Source organism: Canis lupus, chromosome X (assembly GCF_011100685.1).
Source record: "Canis lupus familiaris isolate Mischka breed German Shepherd chromosome X, alternate assembly UU_Cfam_GSD_1.0, whole genome shotgun sequence".
NCBI lineage: Eukaryota > Metazoa > Chordata > Mammalia > Carnivora > Canidae > Canis > Canis lupus.
The window spans coordinates 46,369,310-46,383,555 of record NC_049260.1 but is presented as its reverse complement, the minus strand read 5'-3'; the positions used below and the strand labels follow the sequence as shown (position 1 = coordinate 46,383,555).

The following is a 14,246-nucleotide window of genomic DNA, read 5'->3' as shown; positions in this document are numbered from 1 at the left end:
TTTTCTGACAAGCAAAGGCTCTCTTTCACAAATTCATTATAGTTTATGTAAAACTCCCTGAAAGCCAAAAGTTGTTTATGTTTTCCTTCACCTAAGATGTTCTTGAGGATGTGCTTAACATTGTGAAGCTAGAGTCTTGAGACACTGCTCGTATAATTGGAAAAGAAACTGAGAACTCCATATATGGATAAACAAACTTATTTAGGACTCAGATCTCTTGCTCCTGGTGATGATGGTTTGTTCTTTATATTAGACTTTTCTAGCCTGGTGTGAATGTGGAGGGATTTTCTTTTCTTCTTTTCTTTTCTTTTCTTTTCTTTTCTTTTCTTTTCTTTTCTTTTCTTTTCTTTTCTTTTCTTTCTTTCTTTTCTTTTCTTTCTTTTCTTCTTCTTCTTCTTCTTTTTTTTTACAGATTTTATTTATATATTTGAAAGAGTACGCACATGAGTGGGGGTAGAGGGCAGGCAAAGAGAGGGGGAAAAGCAGACTCCCCACTGAGCAGAGGCTCCATCCCAGGACCTGGGATCATGACATGAGCTGAAGGCAGATGCATTAACCTATTGAGCCACCCAGATACCCCTAGAGGGATTTCTTCCCTAGTTAATTGGAAATAGTATTTTATAGGCTTACAATTTTTAACACTTTCATCTAAATTTTTGGCTTTTATTTATTTATTTAAAAAAAATTTTTAAAAAGATTCTATTTATTTTTTCACGAAAGACAGAGAGAGGCAGAGACATAGGCAGAGAGAGAAGCAGGCTCCCTGCAAGGAGCCGGATGTGGAACTCAATCCTGGACCCTGAGATCACACCCTGAGCCAAAAGCAGACACTCAACTGCTGAGCCACTCAGGTGTCCCTAAATTTCTGGCTTTAAAAAAATTTTTTTGGCTTTTTGAAAAATTTAAATTCCGGAATATAAGGGAAGGGGGAAGAAATGTGTGGGAAATATCAGAAAGGGAGACAGAACGTAAAGACTGCTAACTCTGGGAAACGAACTAGGGGTGTTGGAAGGGGAGGAGGGCGGGGGGGTGGGAGTGAATGGGTGACAGGCACTGGGGGTTATTCTGTATGTTAGTAAATTGAACACCAATAAAAAAAAAATAAAAAAATAAAAAAATAAAAAAAAAATTTAAATTCCGGTATAGTTAACATGCAGTGTTCTATTAGTTTCAGGTGTACAATATAGTGATTCAACAATTCTATACATTACTCAGTGCTCATCATGATAAGTGTACTCTTAATCCCAATCAACTATTTTACTCATCCCCCCCACTTCCCTTCTGGTAACTCTTTGTTCTCTCTACTTAAGAGTCTGCTTTTTGGCTTGTCTCTCTCTCTCTCTCTCTCTCTCTCTCCCTTTTCTTTTCTTTTCTTTTCTTTTCTTTTCTTTTCTTTTCTTTTCTTTCTTTCTTTCTTTCTTTCTTTCTTTCTTTCTTTCTTTCTTTCTTTCTTTCTTTCTTTCTTTCTTCTTTCTTTCTTGTTTTGCTTTTTATATTCCACATATGAGTGAAGTCATATGGTATTTGCCTTCATCTGATTGACTTATTTCACCTAGTATTATACCTTCTAGATGCATCCATGTTGCTGCAAGTGAAAAGATTTCATTCTTTTTTATGGCCGAATAATATTTCTGTGCACGTGCGCACACACACACACACACCTCTTTATCCATTCATCTGTTGGTGGACACTTGGGTTACTTCCATGATTTGTCTATTATAATTAGTGTTGCTATAAACATTGGGGCGCATATATCTTTTTGAATTAGTATTTTCATATTCTTTGAAGGAAGTACCCAGTAATGGAATTACTGGATCATGATAGTTCTATTTTTATTTTTTTGAGGAACTTCCATACTGTTTTCCACAGTGGCTGAACAAGTTTGCATTCCCACCAGGGGATTCCCAAGAGGGTTCCTTTTTCTCCATGTCCTCACCAACACTTGTTTTTTGTGTTTTTGGTTTTAGCCATTCTGACAGATGTGAGGTGATATTTCATTGTGGTTTTGATTTGCATTTCCCTAATGATGAGTGATGTTGATCATCTTTTCATGTGTCTATTGGCCATCTATATGTCGTCTTTGGAGAAATGTCTATTCATGTCTTTTGCCCATTTTTTAAATAGGATTATTTGTGTGTGTTGATATTGAATTATATAAATTCTTTATATATTTTGGTTATTGGACTCTTTATTGGATCTTGGCTTTTTTTGATTCATGTATATTTCTATAGGAGAAATAAATGTTTTTGTCTTTTTGACTCTCAAAGTCAGCATTATTCATTTCTGAGAAGGAGTAAACCGTTTTTATGAGAGTTCATATATTAAGATTATAATCTGGTTCCCTTGGTTAATGAGGCCTGGACACATGGTTCAGCTTTTTGCCATCACTGCATTTTATTTTCTCAACCTTACCCTCCCCTGTATGTGCCTTATTTCTTTGGGAATGAGATGGTCTGAGCATTCGCTATATATGATTCAGTTAGCAGCTGGCATGTCTGTTTCTTCCTTTTTTTTAAGATTTTATTTATTTATTCATGAGACAGACACACAGAGAGAGAAAGGCAGAGAGAGAAGCATAGAGAAAAGCAGGCTCCATGCAGGGAGCCCAATGTGGGATTCAATCCCGGGACTCCAGGATCACGCCCTGGGCCAAAGGCAGATGCTCAACTGCTGAGCCACCCAGGCGTCTCAGCATGTCTGTTTCTTTTAAGAGATTGGTATATAGTAAGTCATGGCTCATCAACAATTTTTAATGACTGCCATTTCTGTGGATGTAAGATAAAACATGATTCTTACCTTCAGGTAGTTCACAGTTTTGTAGGGGAAGGCCTACACATACTTGACAAATGTCAGGTACATTTAAAATCTGCTGAGGTAGGGCAGCCCCAGTGGCGCAGCGGTTTAGCGCCGCCTGCAGCCCAGGGTGTGGTCCTGGAGACCGGGATCGAGTCCCTCGTTGGGCTCCCTGTGTGGAGCCTGCTTCTCCCTCTGCCTGTGTTTCTGCCTCTCTCTCTCTCTCTCTCTCTGTGTGTGTGTGTCTCTCTGAATAAATAAATAAAATCTTTAAAAAAAAGTCTGCTGAGGTAAATTTAATCTGATGGAGTTGACAGTGCTTGGTATTTGGCTGGTGTTTGTAGGTAACATGGTACATATTCAAAATGGAGCTCTTGTTATGGTTTGTCTCTTTTTAAGACTTTCATGCAAAGTGTGTTGAATGGATGCTTAAATTAACTTGGGTTCAACCACATAGTATGCAGTTATGTGTATTTTAAAATGTGTTTCCAAAATGTAAAAGTTTTAAAAATTGAAGGTTATTTACCCATTTAAAAATAAAAGCTATGGGCAGCCCAGGTGGCTCAGCGTTTTAGTGCCGCCTTCAGCCCAGGGCCTGATCCTGGAGACCCGGGATCGAGTCCCACGTCGGGCTTCCTACGTGGAGCCTGCCTCTCCCTCTTCCTGTGTCTCTGCCTCTCTCTTATTCTCTCTCTCTCTCTCTCTCTGTGTCTCATGAATAAATAAATAAATCTTAAAAAAAGGGTTTGAAATATATAATTATAAAAAATAGAAATTAAAAAATAAAATAAAGCCTATGAAATTATAAAACAGACAGTGAAAATCACCGGTTATTCCTCCAGCTAGAGACAACCTATTGTTTACATTTGTGGGTAAAGCCTCTAGATTTGTCTTTTTTTCCCCTATGTATACATATATATATGTTTGTTTATATATACATCTATATCACATACCTGCTATTTTTTGGACTGTCTTCACCATATATAGAAACCACATAAGCAAGCACTTTGACCATTGGTGTCTTTTTATGAATGTGGTAGTTCAAGTTCTAGGAATTATTGCAACCAACCTATATTTATTCAGCCAACTCTCTGCTCTCCTCTTTAGAAAGCTTCTGTGTTCATTGTAGCTATGCTATTAAAATCCTTTTGAGCTTTTTCTTAGAACTTCCAGTGTCTGGTGTGTGAAGGTGTTAGATTCAGTTACTCTGAATCTCTGCCAGGGTTTGAATGAATTATGTGGCAAGTGCAATAAATGAGAAGCCATGAGCAGTATATTACTGGGACTGGTCTCAATCCCTTAATGTATTCAACTAGCATTTACTCATGATATTAAGGATTTTTGTAGTACTAATACTATGCCCAGCACCTTTTTGATAACTTGCTGGAATTTTTAGAACATAATATTATTTTGTCCATCATTTTGTCTGGGACAGGCCCATTAAAATGGGCATGGTATATGCATTTATAATTTGAATTTTCTTTGCACCAGAACCAGGAACTGCAGCTGACCTTTGGAGTAGATGGACAAACTTCAGCAAAATCTATGACTTTAGACTTGTCAGTCATTGAAATTCCACAATCAGTCTTTTTCTGTAGTTTCTCCTCTGACATTGCCTGCTTCACAAATGACTCCCGAATATCTAACAGTTGGTCTTCAACTTGAGCCTCACCCTAGAAATGGGAATCTGGCATTAACCAAATCACCAGATACTAATCAGACATCTAGTTTCTTTTTATCTATTTATTTTTAAAGATTTTATTTATTTATTCATGAGAGAGAGTGAGAGGCAGAGACATAGGCAGAAGGAGAAGCTGGCTCCCACGGGGAGCCTGATGTGGGACTTGATCCCAGGATTCTGGGATCATGACCTGAGCCAAAGGCAGACGCTCAATCACTGAGCCATCCAGGTGCTCCAGATGTCTAGTTTTTCACTGGTTAATTATCCTCAAGCTTTGTCAAGTCATTCTGCCCAATACATGAGCTGTGCACAGACTGCTGCTGGTACAGCTCAGTTCCCTTCTAATTCCACTGGAGGGCATTCAGGGGCCAATCAGCCTTCCCAAAAGATACATTAATTATTCCACCTGTATCCAGTAGTAGATCAGGAATCTGTGGCTCTAGGTTCTTCAGTGCTACAAAGCAAGGCTGTGCATTTGAAGAAATCTTGTTTGCAAGCCTCTATTCAGCAGCAGATATTAATTTTACAACCTAAGATTATGGCATCCTACAAAATAATGATCAGTAGGATTGTATTCTGTGAGTATCTGAAGCTGGTGCAAGTGAGCAGCAGCCAAAGGGTGGGTATTAAAAGTGTGATTCAGTCCCTGGAATGGCCATCTTATTCTGTTCAACATGCTTATCCAGGACCACCTGAAGAACTTCCCATTTGAAGGCTCCCGGGCAGCTGCCATTTATGATAGATGCCCAGGAACAAGCTTCTTGCCCATCACAGCTAATTTACCCAATCCAGGCTCTAGCACAGCATGTTTATTCACTATCAGCCCTGGAGTATCCTCTTTACACTGTGCAACCACCAGGATCATAGTCCATCCATTCTATGCAGACTTCTTATCTATTCCCATCTGCAGTACAGCCCTCTTATTTGGCCCTAGGCCAAGGGCAGCCTGCCTTTCTAGTACAACCTTGGGTTTCATCACGTTTTCCAGACCAGGCAGCATATGTGATCCAAGCAGCTTACTCTGTGCAGTTTATAGAACAGTTTACTTACCAGTTACTGCCTCTTGACCATACCCATTATTCAACACAAACTGTTTACACCAGCCAGATAGATAACTGAACAGGTAACCTTCATAACCCAGTAAGTATACACGGTAAACCCTCCTGATAGGAAGCACGTACATATTACAAACTCTGCACATCAGAAGTTACACTCAGTACCACCTTATGTAGCAAAGACTTCTGACCAACAAGCCTATTTAACCCAACCCTAAGGTGGTAGAAATTCTTCAAAGTTGGAGCAAAAGACATTTTTAATATCAACCTTAGATATACAGATACATCCCATGGAGCCTTTATTTAATGTCCAGCACTCAGCAGCCCCATCAAAAGCAGATGTCTTTCTTATTTATTTATTTATTTATTTATTTATTTATTTATTTATAGATTTTATTTATTCATGAGACACACACACACACACACAGAGAGAGAGAGAGAGAGAGAGAGAGAGGGGCAGAGACACAGGCAGAGGGAGAAGCAGGCTCCATGCAGGGAGCCCAATGTGGAACTCAATCCCGGGTCTCCAGGATCACGCCCTGGGCTGAAGGTGGCGCTAAACCGCTGAGCTACCCGGGCTGCCCCAGATGTCCATTTTAGTCGCCAGCAGCTAGAAGCCCAATTAGCATTACATCTCAAAGGGCCATGGAAGAGCAGCTTCAACACCCTGCATAGATGTCCGTCATTCAGTAGGCTTCCTCGCAGGCCCAGATCTAGCCCCCATACTTTTCTACACAGCTTTTGCAATCACATCTAACACCAAGCCAGATTTCTCATTCTTCTTTCTTTCTTTTTTCTTTTCTTTTCTTTTCTTTTCTTTTCTTTTCTTTTCTTTTCTTTTCTTTTTTTTTCTTTTCTTTTCTTTTCAAGGATTTTATTTTTTTGATAGAGCAAGAGAGAGAGCACAAGGGGGGAGTGGGGGGAGAGGGAGAAGCAGTCTTCCCGCTGAGCTGGGAGCCTGATGGTGGGGCTTGATCCCAAGACCCTGGGATCATGAACTGAGCCAAAGGCAGACAGATACTTAATCCACTGACCCACCCAGGTGCCCCCTCTCATTCAGCTTTCATTCAGCATCAGCAGATGACTCATTCATCTTATAGATAAGCATAGAAAAGCCATCTATTCAAGAAGGTCCCATAAATCAACAGCAGTCTTTGGGTAGCCACCATGCTACTTTCCAGCAGCAGTTACCTCCTTCACAGGTACCTAACTAGGTTCAGCCATTACCAGATATGTCAAAGGCATGCTACTTTCCAACAGCAGTTACCTCCTTCACAGGACCGAACCAGGTTCAGCCATTACCAGATATGTCAAAGGCCATTATAAACATGGTACAGATTTTTATTTTTTAATATTTTATTTATTCATGAGAGACACAGAGAGGCAGAGACACAGGCAGAGGGAGAAGCAGGCTCCATGTGGGGAGCCCAACGCGGGACTTGATCCCGGGACTCCAGGATCATGCCCTGAGCCTAAGGCAGATGCTCAACCATTGAGTCAGAGCCACCCAGGTGCCCCAACATGGTACAGATTATACCTCCTTTGCAATAACAATATGTAATACAGCCTTTAGAGCAGCCTCAAGTGCTTCAGGCATTAGATAGCAGTCAGACTTTTCCCCTGAAGAAAACCCTAGTGCAACACCAGCCAGCTTGCATTTAGCAGCAGTCTGTCCAGCTATGCTGGCAGCCATCTTCTGGCTCAACACTCATTTTGGGGTCAGCAGGAACAATTAAAATAGCAGATCCTCTATCAAAGCCCTGGGATAGCTCTTTTAAATCATCCATCTTCTTCTGTTCACTGTCAACGCTTAGTATTCCAGTACAGTCTTCCACTGTCTTTCAGAGCATTTCTTTTTTTTTCTAAAGATTTTATTTATTTATTCATGAGATACCGAGAACAAGGCAGAGACACAGGCAGAGGGAGAAGCAGGCCCTTCCCAGGAGCCCAATGTGGGACTCGATCTCGGACCCCGGGATCACACCCTGAGTCAGAGGCAGACACTCAACCTCTGAGCCACCCAGGCATCCCTTTCAGAGCATTTTTATGTTACAGATACAACAGCATTTGTGAAACCTAGGAATTCCCAAGGCATGTCTTCCTGAGGGGGGATATATAGATGATTGTGATTTTTCTTTAATGTCCAAAGGTCAGGGAAACAGTGAGCTAGGTAGAAACGGCATTGGACAGGGAGCCATAGTCCCTAGCCCTGGATCTTTCCCTTAGCTCAGTGTGTGGACTTGACTTAAGTCTCTTTGGAGTTTCCACATCTGTAAAATTGGAGGCATTAAACCAGGTGATGTTAACAAATAAAACATCCGGGATCCCTGGGTGGCGCAGCGGTTTAGCGCCTGCCTTTGGCCCAGGGCGCAATCCTGGAGACCCAGGATCGAATCCCACGTCGGGCTCCCGGTGCATGGAGCCTGCTTCTCCCTCTGCCTGTGTCTCTGCCTCTCTCTCTCTCTCTCTGTGTGACTATCATAAATAAATAAAAATTAAAAAAAAAAAAAAACAAAAAACAAAAAACAAATAAAACATCCAAACACCTCCTTGGGATGTATCAGTGAATAAAACACAAACATCCCTTCTGTCATTGGCTTTTGTTTCTTAATGGGGGGAGACTGTCGATAACCTTAATAGTAAGTACATTTATAGTATGGTCCCAGGAGATTGGAGGAAATGTGGATCAGGATAAGGAGGGGGAAAGCAGCTTGTAATTTTAAATAAGGTGGTGATCAGGGTAGGCCTCATTGAAAAGGTGACACTCAAGCAAACATCTGAAGGAGGTGAGGCATTCCACAGTGCACCTTTCAGGCAGAGAGAATAACCAGTGCAAAGGTCCCAAGGAAGGAGAGTGTCTGGCATGTTTGAAGAACAGCAAGGGGGCCAGTGGAATTGTTAGTTGTAAAATGTTAGGAGCCTGCGATTATCTTATTCCACATTTATAATAAAGCATTTGCCTTTATGAGATGATAATAATGAACACTATTAAGTGATTCCTAGGTGCCAAATACTGTATTAATGGTTTTACATGTACTATCCTGTGTGAATAGTACTATGTGAATGGTGGCTCTCATTACCTGTTTTACACATAAGGAAACTGAAGCTCAGGCAGGTTCCAGGACGGTCAGGATTTGAATCTAGACTACCTGGCTGCAGAGGCTATGCCCTTAGTCAGTACACTATCCAGCCTCTTTGTAAGATAGCATCCTCCCTGCTAAGGGAGGGCATGATGACTTCATTGAGATTTAGTTAACTCGGGATTGATTGAATTAATTATAGGAAGGAATTGACAATCCAGGTTATTCTTTTTTTCTATCTCTCTTTTGGTCTGATTTAGATAACTCTAAAGACTCTGAATTGATTGAGTTTGACTAATAAAATGCTTTGAGGTCCTTAGATAAAAAGTGTGCTATACTGTAAGAGTTTTCTAATAATGGCTATTACTTTTCCAAAAGCTACTATCTCAAATACTGTGTGTTTTATAAAATTCTCTCTTCATCAAGGTCATAAATCATAATGAATTCACTGTGTACAAGATGACTGCTAACAGGAATGATCAAGGATTAATAAAGATCTTTGCAGTTAAAGTTTCTTCAGACAAAGCATGCTATTCTGGGATTTATTTCTTTAGAATAAATTTCTTCACAAAGTATTTTGGGTTGGAATGTTCATTTCTGTGGGCATGTGCTATATACTTTCCTTATCTAGTTAAAAAATTTTCCCCAAAATTTATTAAAAAATTTCAAAGATACAGAAAAGTTGAAAAATTATAAATACCCATATACCTACCAACTAGAATCTACAGTTAACTTTTGCTGCATTTGCTCAATCATATATCCCTCTTTATTCATTTATCAATCCATCTCATTTTTCTGGCACATTTCAAAATTAAAGTTGTTGACATGAGTATACTTCATAAATACTTCAGCATTCATATCATTGGCTAGAACTCAGTATTTATTTTTTTTTAGTTTAAATTTATATGCAGTAAAATTCATAGATTAGAGTTCAGTGAGAATTGACAGATGCTTACACTTGTATTACTCAAACCATTATCAAAATATAGACCGGGTATTGGCAAACATTTTCTGTAAAGGTCCAGGTAGTAACTGTTTTAGGCTTTGTGGGCTGTATAGTCTCTGTTGCAGCCACTCAATTCTGCTATTACATATATGAAAACAGCCATAGGCAATGTGTAAGAAAATAGACATGGCTGTGTTCCAGTACAACTTTATTCATAAGCTTTGGCCTGCAGGCTGTGGCTTGCCTACCCAATATAGAGTACTGCCATTACTGCAGAAAGTTCGCTTGTGCCCCTCCCCAGTCAGTAGCTCCCACATCCCACCAGAGTCGACCGCTATTGTTTTTTCACCTTAGTTTATCCTGTTCTAGACCATCATATAATTGGAATTATATGATGTATATACTCTTGTATAAGTCTTCTATCACTCAGTATGTTTTTGACATTAATCCATGTTGTGTATTTCAGTAATCTTTTTACTGCAGAGCAGTATTCTATTGTATGAATATACCAAATCTGTTTACCCTATTCATGAATACCTGAGTGGTTTCTAGTTTTGGGTTATTAGGAATAAATCTGCTATGAATATTCTTGTAGAAGTCTTCTTGTTAATGTGTTTTTATTTCTCCTGGATAATACCTAGCAGTAGAATCACTAGGCCTTGGCATAGGTGTTTGTTTTCTAAGAAATTGCCAGTTTTCCAAATTGGTTGCATTAACTTACATTAACACCAGTAATAAATGAGTGCCACACCCTCGCCAACACTCATTTTAGGTATTCTGGTGGGTGTGTAGTGGTATCTTATGGTTTTATTTTATTTTATTTTTTTTTAATTTTTATTTATTTATGATAGTCACACAGAGAGAGAGAGAGAGAGAGAGAGAGAGGCAGAGACACAGGCAGAGGGAGAAGCAGGCTCCATGCACCGGGAGCCCGATGTGGGATTCGATCCCGGGTCTCCAGGATCGCGCCCTAGGCCGAAGGCAGGCGCCAAACCGCTGCGCCACCTAGGGATCCCGTATCTTATGGTTTTAATTTGCATTTCCCTGATGACTGTGTTGTTGAGCATCTTTTCATGTATTTATTGGCCTTTGTGTATTTTTCCTTGTGAAGTATCTACTCAAGGAATCTTCCCATTTTATTTTGCCTGATATAGTTGGTCTTGTCATTTTTGACTTGTAGGAGTTCTTATATATGCTGGATAATACTAGTCCTTTAGCAAATATATGTTCTAAGAATATATCCTCCAATCTGTGGACTGCTCATTAATTTTTGTAATGACTTCATTTGATGAAACAAAGTATTTAATCTTGATGAAGTCTTTCTGTTGTGGTTATTGTTTCTGTGGCCTCAGAAACCTTTGCTTACACCCATGTTACAAAAATACTTTCCTCCTTTATGGTTTTAGGTTTTATGTTCAGGTCTATGGTATTTCTTAAATTAATTTTATGAGTGGTATGAAGTAGGCACTCAAAGTTCTTTTTCTCCCCTCCATATGACTATCCCATTGTTTAAGCTTCACTTGTTGAAAGATTTCCTTTTCCCATTGGACTGTTTAGTACCTTTTCAAAAGTAAAATAACTTTATAAATGGGAATCTGTTTCTGGTCTGTATATCCTGTTGCATTGATCTAGTTGTCTGTCCATAAGCCATTATCACACTGTCTTGTTTACTCTAGATTTATAATATATCTTGAAGTTAGGTAGTATAAGTCTTTCTATTTTGTTTTGCTTTTTCAAGATTTCTTTGGATATTATAGCTCCTTTGCATTTCCATATAAATCTTAGAATTACTGGACAATTTCTACAAAAAAAGTATCTGGTGGAATTTTAGTAGGGATTGTGTTAAATCTGTAGATAAGTTTGGAAGATATGATATAACAATATCGAATCTACCAACCCAGGAACATGGCCTATCTCTTCATTTATTTACATCTTCTTTCATTTCTCAGCAATGTTTTATAATATGGGATTTTGGCATATCATTTGTGTGTGTATGGTGGTTGTGGTCAGAACTCATCTTTTGGTAAGCTTATACCTAATACTCTATGTTTTGACAATACTATAAACGGACTTTTAAAAGACATTTTCTAATTCTTTGCTGTTAGTATATAAAATAAAATAGTTTTTTCTTTTGTCTTTGTACTCTGTGACTTTACAAAGTTCAAATTATTCTTATTATTTCATCGGTTCCTTGGGATTGTCAATATAAATAATATGATATGTAAATGGAAACAGTTTTATGTCTTCCTTTCTAATCTTTATGCTTTTTATTTCTATTTTACCTTATTGCACTGGCCTCAACCTCTAGTACAATGTTAAATAGCAAAGAAGACACTGTTCAGTTTGCTTTTTTTCTGGTGTAAAGGAGAAAGTGCTCAATATTTCCCCATTAAGTACACTGTTAGCTATAGAATTTTCTAGATTGCCTTTATCAGATGAAGGATTTTCCTTTATTCCTAATTCACTAAAAATATTTAATCTTGAGTGGATGTTGAATTTTGCCACATGCTTTTTCTGTATCTGTTGAAATGATGATATGATAACATGACTAAATTTACATACACCATTTTACTATTTTTTCATTTTATCCCTCTGTATTTTTATTTCTTCAGGCTTCTTTGGGTAAAAAAAAAATTCTTTTTGGAATCTAGTTTTAATGTCCTTTTCCTTTTCCTTTTCCTTTTCCTTTTCCTTTTTCCTTTCCTTTCCTTTCCTTTCCTTTCCTTTCCTTTCCTTTCCTTTCCTTTCCTTTCCTTTCCTTTCCGTCTCCATTTACTCATTCATGAGAGATATATATAGAGAGAGGCAGAGACATAGGCAGGGAGAGAAGCAGGCTCCACACAGGAAGCTGATCCCGACACCCGGGATCACACCTTGAGCTGAAGGCAGATGCTCAACCGCTAAGCAACCTAGGTGTCCCCAGTTTTAATTTTTCTGTTGTCTTTTCAGCTAAATATTCTTTTGTGTTTTCACAATTTCTATCAAATTTATTTATCTAGGCATTTTTAATTCAGATATAATTCACATGCCGTAAAATTCTTCCTTTTAATGTGTACAATTCAATGATTTTGAGTATTTTTACAAGGTTGTGCAACCATCACCACTACCACAAATTCCAGAATATTTTTATCACCCTAAAAAGAAACTCCATATTTATTAGCAGTGATTCTTTATTCTCTATCCCTACTTCTGTTGCCCCTGCCATTCACTTTCTTATTTCTGTCTATTTAGTTGCTTATTCTAGGCACTTCACATAAATAGAATCATACAATATATGTTCTTGTGTGTCCGGTTTTCACTTATGATGGTGTTTTCAGGGTTCATCCATGGGGCAGCTTGCATCAGTACTTCATTCCTTCTTATAACCAAATATTCCATTGTATAGATATATTTTGTTTATGCATTCATCAGTTGACTGACATTTGGGTTGTTTCTATTTTTTTGTTGTAGTGAATAATGCTGCTATGAACACTTGTGTATAAGTTATTGTGTGAACATTCATTTCTCTTGTTAGATACCCAGGAGGGAAATTGCTGGGCCATATGGTAACTCCATGTTTAACTTTTTGAGAAACTGCCAAATTTTCCAAAGCAGCTATAACCGTTTTACATTCCTACCAGCTAGGTATAAGGATTTCAAATTCTTTACATCCTTATTAACACTTATTACTTGTCTTTTTGATTGTAGCGTCCTAATTGGTGTGAAGTAGTATTTCATTGTGGTTTTGATTTGCATTTCCCTAAAGGCTAATGATGTTGAGAATCTTTTCCTTTGCTTGTAGACCCTTTGTATAGCTTCCTTTTTCTTTTTAGGAGAAATATCTATTCAAATCATATGCTCTTTTTTTATTTGCTCATTTTTTAATTAAGTTTTTTGTCTTTTCATTGTTAAGTTGTAAGTATTCTGGGTGATACACCCTTATCAGATTTGTGATTGGCCAGTATTTTCTCCCATTCAGTGTATTGTCCTTTCACATTCTTGATAGTGTCCTTTGTAGCTCAAAAATTTTTAATTTGATAAAACCCAACTTACTTGTTTTCTTTGGTTGCTTTGTGCTTTTGATGTTGTATCTAAGAAACTATTGTCTACTCCAAGATCATGTAGATTTTCTCCTAAATTTGTCTTCTAAAAGTTCTAAGTTTTAGCTCTTAATTTTAGGTCTTTGATCCATTTTTAGTTAATTTTTGTATATAGTTTGAGATAGGGGTCCAATTTTATTTTTTTTATGTGGACATTCAAATTTCCTAGACCATTTATTGAAAAGACTATTCTTTTCCTATTGACTTACCATACTTGTTGAAAATCAGTTGACCATAAAAGTATGATTCCTCCAACTTTGTTTTCTTTCTTCAAGACTATTTTGGCTCTTCTTGATTCCCTGTATGTGATTTTAGAATCAGCTTTATAATGAACCTTAATAAAAATTGTGTTAACTCTGAATGTTTCCTTCAGTATGTTTCCTTCAGTCTTTTAATAATAGCAAGTCTTTCAACCATGAATATGGGGTGTCTTTTCATTAAAAGGTGTTCTTTAACTTCTTTCAGCAACATTTTGTAGTTTTCAGCGTACATGTATTACATTTCCTTGTTAAGTTTATTCCTAAGTTATTCTTTTTTGTGTTGTTACAGATGGAATTTTCTTAATTTCCTTTTTGGATTATTCATTGCTAATATATAGAAATATAACTCATT

General features: G+C 37.9%; 1 protein-coding gene across 3 annotated transcripts in view; it reads left to right on the top strand.

The window, feature by feature from the left end:
* WNK3 (WNK lysine deficient protein kinase 3) overlaps nt 1-14,246 on the top strand; it is a 160,777-nt gene that overhangs the window by 64,938 nt on the left and 81,593 nt on the right. The window lies entirely within an intron of this gene.